This window comes from Nymphaea colorata, unplaced genomic scaffold (genome assembly GCF_008831285.2).
Source record: "Nymphaea colorata isolate Beijing-Zhang1983 unplaced genomic scaffold, ASM883128v2 scaffold0137, whole genome shotgun sequence".
Classification (NCBI taxonomy): Eukaryota; Viridiplantae; Streptophyta; class Magnoliopsida; order Nymphaeales; family Nymphaeaceae; genus Nymphaea; species Nymphaea colorata.
Window position 1 is genome coordinate 1 of NW_022204643.1, and position 8372 is coordinate 8372.

Consider the following 8372-nt stretch of genomic DNA (forward strand, 5'->3'; position numbering starts at 1 on the left):
TAATGAATACAAATATAATATTTAGCCTAATATGGATATTGTATCATAATCAATAAAAAAGTCAAGCACCATAACAATTACTGTACAAATTAAATTATAAAAAAAAATCTTAAATCCTTTCTCTTATTTATGTCAATCATATGATGAACAGATAGAAGGGCAAAATTCTTTATCAATAGTGTAAACAATTATGAACTTTAGAAACCTAGAAATATGTAAGAGGAAATTTCTTTTGGTGTTCATCAGTATTTCTGTAAAACATATAACAGCGATGTTCATGCGAGGAAGATGCACAGTATGGAAGTTATAATTGTGTCATCTATTGTTCTCAAAGTGTTGTGAAAGCATGGTATGGCTTCTTTTTTTGAACGAGTAAAAAATGCTAAGTTTGTTGTACACATTGATTTGAATTTGAAGCATAGAGGTGTAAAAATCCGGCCAAAATGATTCAAGAAGCCACTACAAAAGGCTTGTTCACAATTACAACAAGCGAGGCTCGAAGACCTTCTCCCAAATGGAAAGAGGCAAACAAGTAAAAATAAATATATAGTTTATTAGCTTGCAAGAGCAGGTAATTGATCTCTTGTATATGCAAAAGGGGACCCGGACTAGCTGTTGGACAAATCCCAAAAGTTCGGAATGGTCAACAGCCAATCCAGCTGGGTCAAGGTCCATTTTTTTATCAGAACTAGAAGGCATAAAGGGGCTGTTTGGATGACGTTGCCAATTCATCCAAAACGGTGTTTCACAGACAAGACATTGTTCTGCCTCTGAAACAAGGTTTAGCTCATGTTTGGGTGACATGAAATTGGGTCTATGGAAATCCCATTTTCACAAAACCATTTTTTATCTAAGTCACATGGCTGCACTAAATATGGTGGCGCACTGCGTCAACTCCGGTGCAGGTGCAGGTGTGGCTCGATAGGGCACCCGATTCGGTTTGTGCGGCCCGACATGGCACCCGACTCCGTCAAACCGAATCAGGTGCTATTGACCTCACCCATTCTTCTTTTCTCGTGTTTTTTTTAAAAATTTTTTCCTTCTCTTATCTTTCTCTCTTCTTTTTCCTTTTTCTCTCTCTCCTCTCCTATTTTATTTAATAAAACTTTGAATTTTGTATGAGATTAAGGTAACCTCTCCTATTATATATATATGCTCTCGCCGCACTCGCACCGACTTTTTTTTTTTTTGGGAACATGCCACACCAGCATCTTCACCAGCACCCACACCCATTTGACATAGTTTTCTATATGGTGAGTGAAAACCCTGGGCTTGGGGTGGGGTTTTCACCCCAAGTGTCTTTGTGTGTGAGCTCGCCTGAATGCACGACTGAAGCTATTCCTGGAGGTCGTCCTCATGTGCTATTCTTATGAAATTCTACCTCTGGCAACTTTGCGGCATTTTTCTCGATCGTGTTTTGTTAATCTCTTTCTCTAGATTTTGACTATCATCTTCAAAGCGATAAAGGTTTGGCAGTCTACGAAGAAACTTAGGGGATTCCATTATCATCTTTAAAGGGAAGGATGTTGGATTCCTAGAGTCACTCTTTCAACTGGATCTTCCATGCTTTCGTTTTTTTTGCCCTAATTGTTTCAGATGTCTAGAATGCTGGTGGAATTGTTTTGGCAGTTAGGGGATTTACAGAGAAAATTAGGGGATTCTGCTGAAGGAAGGTGGGTGAACATTTGGTATGAGGGCGTTACTTGATAGTATAAAGAAACAAAAAAGGAGAGAAGGGAAGAGACGTGGTCTTTTGGTGCAAACTTTGTCAGGAATAAAGTATCTCTAAATGCAACTCCGCAGAAAGAGAGTCCATCATATGCATAGTTTGTTTCTCTTGTTCCTTACATTTTATATGGTCAATGCTTCTAGAACTTTTGGAAATTTGTAGCAAAGTCAATGCTAACATCTTGATTTCATGCTTGCTAGCATTTGTCTAAATGCTGTTCTATTGCTGATCATTTTTTGTTTGGTGAACCTCCTTTCCATTTTATGGATGGAGAGATTTTTCACTGTGAATGCTGCAAGTGAAGAATACCAGTTTCTTGTATTTTTATTTCCTCCTGATTTTTGTAGGGGCAATCTAACAGAATTTTATCTGCATTATTCTTGGATAAGCAAATGTTCACAAACTAGGATAATTACTTGCGATCATGTATCTTTCACAAATGCTTCCATCTGAACCTTTCTTGTGTTGGATTTTGTAATGTTTCCAATTTTTGTTGTCATCAAATTCTTTATTCGCCTGACGCATTCTCCTTGCTGGTTTTGGAAACGTTTGGTTTTTCTGTGGATTATGATTTTCTTCTTATTTGCTGTTGATATTTATTTAACCAGTTGCTTTTTGCAGCTTTTGCTTATATTTTGAGCTAAGCTCCCTTTGTGGCTTTTGGCGTTAAGCTCCATTATTTTCTTCACTTAATGTAATATTGGTATGGTGGGTAGGCATATGTTCTTATGAAATGTGAGATCAACTTAGTTCAAAGTTCATACAGGTTTGTCTATGATACTGAATTAGGGAGACATTGTTTGTTGTAATGGTTCAGATGACACTAGTTTCAAAGACATCATTTTTAAAGGCATCATCCAAACACTACCAAAAAATTAACATACAAAAAGAACTAAAATGGTAAAAAGGAAAAGAAAATACACACAGACCCACATATATATTCACACCCTTCCTCAAAGGCTCAAACTCATGGTCTATGAAGCCTGAATGTTCGCTGACAAGGACATGAAATTATGTAACAATGCACTTTGGTGAACTTTCAGTCATCACACCATACGTTTGAGGGTGGGTGTTAATTTATATAAAACTATGTATCTATTTACATTAATATGTGAGTGATTGTGTGTGCACTCTATGGGTTTATTGGTATATAGTATATACATAAATGCGTGTAATAATATTTCTTAGTCCCTTACCTGTTTCCTATGATTGTTCCAAGTGCCTTTGAGCATTTCTCTTGTTGAGCCTCAGTGCTTTGGGTCAGTTATGTTATATTGTACTGTATAGTTCTTGGTTTTTTGGTTTATACATTTCAGGGTGGTGTTCTTTTTCAATGTGTCTTCATGCTCATATAGTTATAGTTCCTGTTACAATTCATATACGACTATGATGGAAAAACTGTGATTATGTTGATGATTTATATTCATTATTCTGTCTTTCTCTTTTAATTAGGTTCGTATTTAGGTTTTCCTTTAGGATTTTAGTTCTAAAAATTAGGCTTAGAAATTTAGCATATGACATTTTGGAAATTCTAATATTTTTTTTGCTCTACAATAGTGAAACTCATTGTTTATTTGCTTGCAAGTTTTCCTTTTCTTTATGATATATAACTTTTAAACTTTAATTATGTCATCACACTTTTTTATTTGTTTTATTGTTATCAGTTGATGATTATTGGTTTTCATTGAGGGTCGCTTCAGCTTTATACTTAATTTTAAGAATTAGTATTGTATTTGACTTTTCCCTTTTTGGGAAAACTGCTGAGCGTGCCTAGTCCTGCCTAATACGACCTAGGCTTTAGGATCATCTAACTACCTAGGTTGCACCTAATGCTTTTGACAGAATATCCAATAACATAACATATTAATTATTATATTTCAGTATTAGCAGTGGAGCTCTAAAGTTTGTGAAAATGGTGAAAGTAGAAGAGTTAATCCTTTTTAGTACTAATCGTATCCTGTGGGAATATGCTTTCAGGAAAATTTGCTTGCAAGAAGCCATCTTGTCCCTGTAGCAGTTCTTTTTTCTGGTGGATTGGACTCCATGATATTGGCAGCTCTACTGGACCAATGTTTGGAACCATCTTGTAAGTCTGGATGCTTATGACCGTATCATAGTCGAGTACAATGCTTAGAGACTAGAGTCTTTCTGAATATTAATCTTATGGCCTTTGTGTAGGCTATGTCAATTATGTAAACTTTTTTAACTTTCGTCTCTTTTATCAGGAAAGCAATTTATTTCAGTTGTACGAAATACATAATAAGTCGTATTGTTAGCTCAGATATTTGAAGATTTTCTCTGTATTATGATTTCTTTTTGCTTTAAAGTTAGTGATAGCCAGGTACCACATTTATTCATTTTGTCAGAATCATGTTTATGTTTTGACTACTGGCAGATGAAATTGATTTGCTAAATGTGAGCTTTGATGGTCACTCTGCACCGGATAGAGTCTCTGCAAGGGAAGGCATCAGGGAACTTCAAAGAATCGCTCCTTGCAGGAGGTACTTTGGGATAATCTGCTAGCACATCTCTATATGCTTGCATTACAAGCCTGTCTTTAGCATTACTGTACCGTTTATGGGTGTCATGTTGAACAAAATTTCCTGAAGTGCATTTGATGACATAGTAAATTAGAACTTCTTGTGTGCACAAAATTTTATTAGTTTGTGAATATGAATAATGATAAAATCATTTACGGTACATATCATGATATATATTTTTCTGATTTCTTTATGCATGGTTGTCTATGACTGTATATTTATGTATATATATGTATTTTGTATTATATCGAGTATAGCTTATTCAGAATGACACAAAACGAATGTAGATGACCTAGTTCTAGTCATTTAGGTGTCAAAATGGTTTTTTGAAAAAACTTGATTCTAAAATTGGGTCAGATTCTGACTTTGTTGGATGTCAGGACAGTCGTAGATCCACTTTGGGCTACGTATATCTGTTGAATGGATGAGCTATATCATAGAAAAGTGTCAAGCAGAAACTGGTAGCTACTTCAAACATGGTTGCAGAGTTCATAACATGTTGTGAGACACCCAATCATGTTTTATGACTGCAGAATTTGGTCACCGGATTGTGCATTGTGAGTGGTGTTGGTAGACCACTAAAGTTATTTTGTGACAATAATTCAGCAATGTCATATTTTAATAACAGTCAGAGTTCATCAAAGTCGAAGCATATTGACATGTGTCTAACTGAGGAGATTTGTCATTTTTAAATTCAAACATGTAATTTTCACCTTTTTTGTTTCCCAACATTGACTGGCATTTTGTTTTCCTTGAAAGCAACTCTGCATTTGTATTGATTTTGGCCAGTGTGTATACATTGATATGATTGGACCCTCTCTCTCAAAAATTGCATATGATATACATATTTATGTGTATATGTATATGTATGCATTAATAATCGCTGATATACCAGTTTTTTCTTGCCAGTCTTCTCTCAAGCAATTTTTTTCAGAAAAAATCTCGACAAAGTCTTTTCTGAAACTGAAAGGATATAGAGATTGATAAGATCTAGTTAGGCTGCCCGGCCTTGGCCTGGAGCAAGGTATCATTTTTGTTTTTCAATTTACATTCTAAATCGTTGTTAGATGATGGATGAACTGTGATCTTATGTAAGGTGCAAAAGTTTATCAAGTTTTGGATTTGGAAAATAAATTTGTTGAAGTTAGTCAAGCATAAAGTTGTAAAATATGGAAACCATGATTTAAATGGACTTCAGTAAGAGGATTTATTCTACTAAATCTCAATGCATAATGTCTTTGAAAAAGTCCAGTTTTTAGTGTGGTTTTGGTTATATGACAGTTAAATTTTCAGAAGTTGCCTTAAATTGAATAATGTATAATGTAGGAATAACTATGGAAAAGCGTTTCTGTTTTTTTTCATATTTGTATAATTCTCAAAGTAATGTGCTCTTGTTACATATATGAAACTTTTTTATTTTTTTAATTTTAAAAATATTCTTATTATTTGTTTAAGTCTCATATCATTCTTAAATTAGAGGCAAAGCTGCCTTGCAGATCAGTTTGTCATTTTGTTAAGGTTTCCTACTTTCAGAAAGTGGTTTTATCCGAAACAGTTAGATGTGAAACCTTTGGAAAACCTAATATGGAATCACTAACGAAGGAGGGCCATTGTGAAATTGTTTTCTCTCCTAACCAATCAGCAATTTCCAGCATTAAATGCTTTGCTTTTTCTCCTTTGGTTGTCAAACATGAAGTGCTGTTTTTTTCCTTAAATTTTCTTTTGCCTAAAACCCACTACCTTCTGCAGTATGTGATAAGTCCTTTGATGTTCTCACAAATGATACAACTGTTTTCTGGAATCAGGGGTGTTTTTGTTGATTTTATGAAAATCAGCTTTTGAATTGAATTGGAGAGCATAACGAATTAACAAATCAGCTAAGTTACCCGGACGCTTCAATTTTGTTAACGCACCAGCGTCGACAGGATGCGGGTGCGGCCTGAATTCGCAACCAGCTGCAGTTAAGGAAACACCTCCATAAATTGTGTACTCGCTCCAAAATTATTCAATTTCTGTGGTAAGTTTATTATGGTCTTTGGGAAAAACAAGTTATGTTCATCTTTTTGTTCTCGTATTCATGAATTCCAACTGTAGGAGGAATTGATAGCATATCAATAGATATTTATTTGAGTTTCTCTTATTCTTTTTCCCTTTAATGGTTGGTGATTGATAGCTATTCATTACCTTGATAGTTCACTGATTCACTGTACAAGTAATCATTGTAGGCAGTGGTTTGTACGCTGTAATACCACTTTTTGACACTTATCATGTTGTTAGCGCCGACACTACAATGTTCTACTCAACCAAGTAAGACAGGAGCCCAGCTCCCAGTGAACTCGTGTAGTTCTCTATAATCTATATCATTAGAGTTAATCCCCTTGCAATATATATGCCATGTTGAAACTTAAAAGTAAGAGGTGGGTTTATTACATAGACTGAAGACTAGTCCACTCAACCAGGCTGTGTATATGATATATCGACTCTTCACCTCTTAGACAGAAAAATGAGAAAAGAAAAATGGATCCTCAGTATTAGATCCGACACCTCACACACATCTGTTGATAAAAGGCATCTTCTTTGCATATAGTTTATAGCATATTCTATTTTGCTGTATGGCTTATTAACCAGTCAATGGGTATTGAAGTTGATTTGACATGTCCTTCATGTAGGGACTAGGATGTTCATGGACTATGGAGATGCTATTGGCAGCACTTCAGAGACGGGGCCGTGATGTCGTGGGAAGCAAGAAAGTTCAACTTGAGCTATGTGGAGGTAATTGCAAGTTACTTGATTTTACTCTGTTTAGCATTCTTGATGAGAAGGAAGAAAGTCAATAAAATGGAGAATCATGTCCCGGTGGCAAAATCAAGTGAGATTTTGGATATTAGGCTCGTTTAGATAAGACAAGGCTTTTGTTTTATCCTGCTGCAGATGATGCATATGTTAAAGAAGGAGCCAGCAAGGAAATTGCAACGCTACTCTCCATTGGCATAAGCAGATTAGATTGTGGATATAATATTGGTGTAACTCACGCATTGCCTTCTGCAAAAATGCATTTTATGGTGCTACATTGCAACTTAGGGATACCAATCCAGTGCATCAACCACTGACAAATGATTTTGGAAATATCCTTGTTTACAATGGTATTTAACTGCTAACTCTGCTACACCATTTGGTATGAAGATGCACTTTATAATGATATTTCAACTGCTAATTCTGCTATTCCTCCGAGCATGAACATGCACTTGCTCCATTGTTTGTCATGTTGCCTTACTCATAGAGCCTATATGCCTGCAGTTGTTATCATATTTTTGGAATTGGTTCAGTTTGAGAATTATTTTGGATTCCCAAATCTTTGTTATGTTGGAGAAAATGTAAGATGGGGACAGCTTGCTAACCAACCGTTATTCCTGGATCAAGGGGGACACTGCAGTGGATTGAAGTGGGACTACGTAACTTGATCATGCACTTTGCAGTCCATGCAATAACCTTCTTTCTTTAAACTTAATTTATGTGGAATCCTTCTCTCTCTCTGTCTGAAATGAGGATGCGGTACATGTATCCTGACAGTTTACTTTTCATGATACTGTTCATGTTTGTAGAGATGAATTTTTGAGGATACCTGGTAAAGGATCCTGAATTTTTTGGAGCATGAGATGAATTTTTGAGGATACCTTGTAAAGGATACTGAATTTTTTGGAGCATGGAAATATCAACTTATCTTGCGATTCTTATTGGTAATTTTGCCTGTTTCTTGTCTCCTGCATATTGCTTTCTTTTTTATTTTTCTGTACATGTTCCTTAGGTGCCATGATATCTCTTCTATATTCCCATGTTTTTAGGTGAAATATTTGGTGGAACTGATGTTGGAGGTAAGGAGAACGATTCTGAAATCCTAATAATGTTTTTGCACTGCAGAGATGCTGTTCATGTTCTTGCCATGTAAGTCATAGGGTCTGTTGTTGTAATGACAAAGAAGGCCATACATTGTTCCACAGATATTTTCGACAATCAGAGGACCATGGGCTTTAGCACATTGGCAGGTAATCATTGCTGGAACAAACTCGCTTGTGAATCTAAAAATCTTTAAGGGATTTCATATC

General features: G+C 35.6%; 1 protein-coding gene across 1 annotated transcript in view; it reads left to right on the forward strand.

The window, feature by feature from the left end:
• Window positions 1-2478: 2478 nt before the first annotated feature.
• The window catches only part of LOC116268167 (uncharacterized), a gene marked incomplete at its 3' end in the record, with an annotated part of 40775 nt that continues 34881 nt past the window's right edge, over window positions 2479-8372 (forward strand). Inside the window, exons 1-5 of the mRNA XM_050075395.1 lie at window positions 2479-3815; window positions 4125-4230; window positions 6195-6286; window positions 6939-7041; window positions 7201-7412. The remainder of the gene's footprint in view (window positions 3816-4124; window positions 4231-6194; window positions 6287-6938; window positions 7042-7200; window positions 7413-8372) is intronic.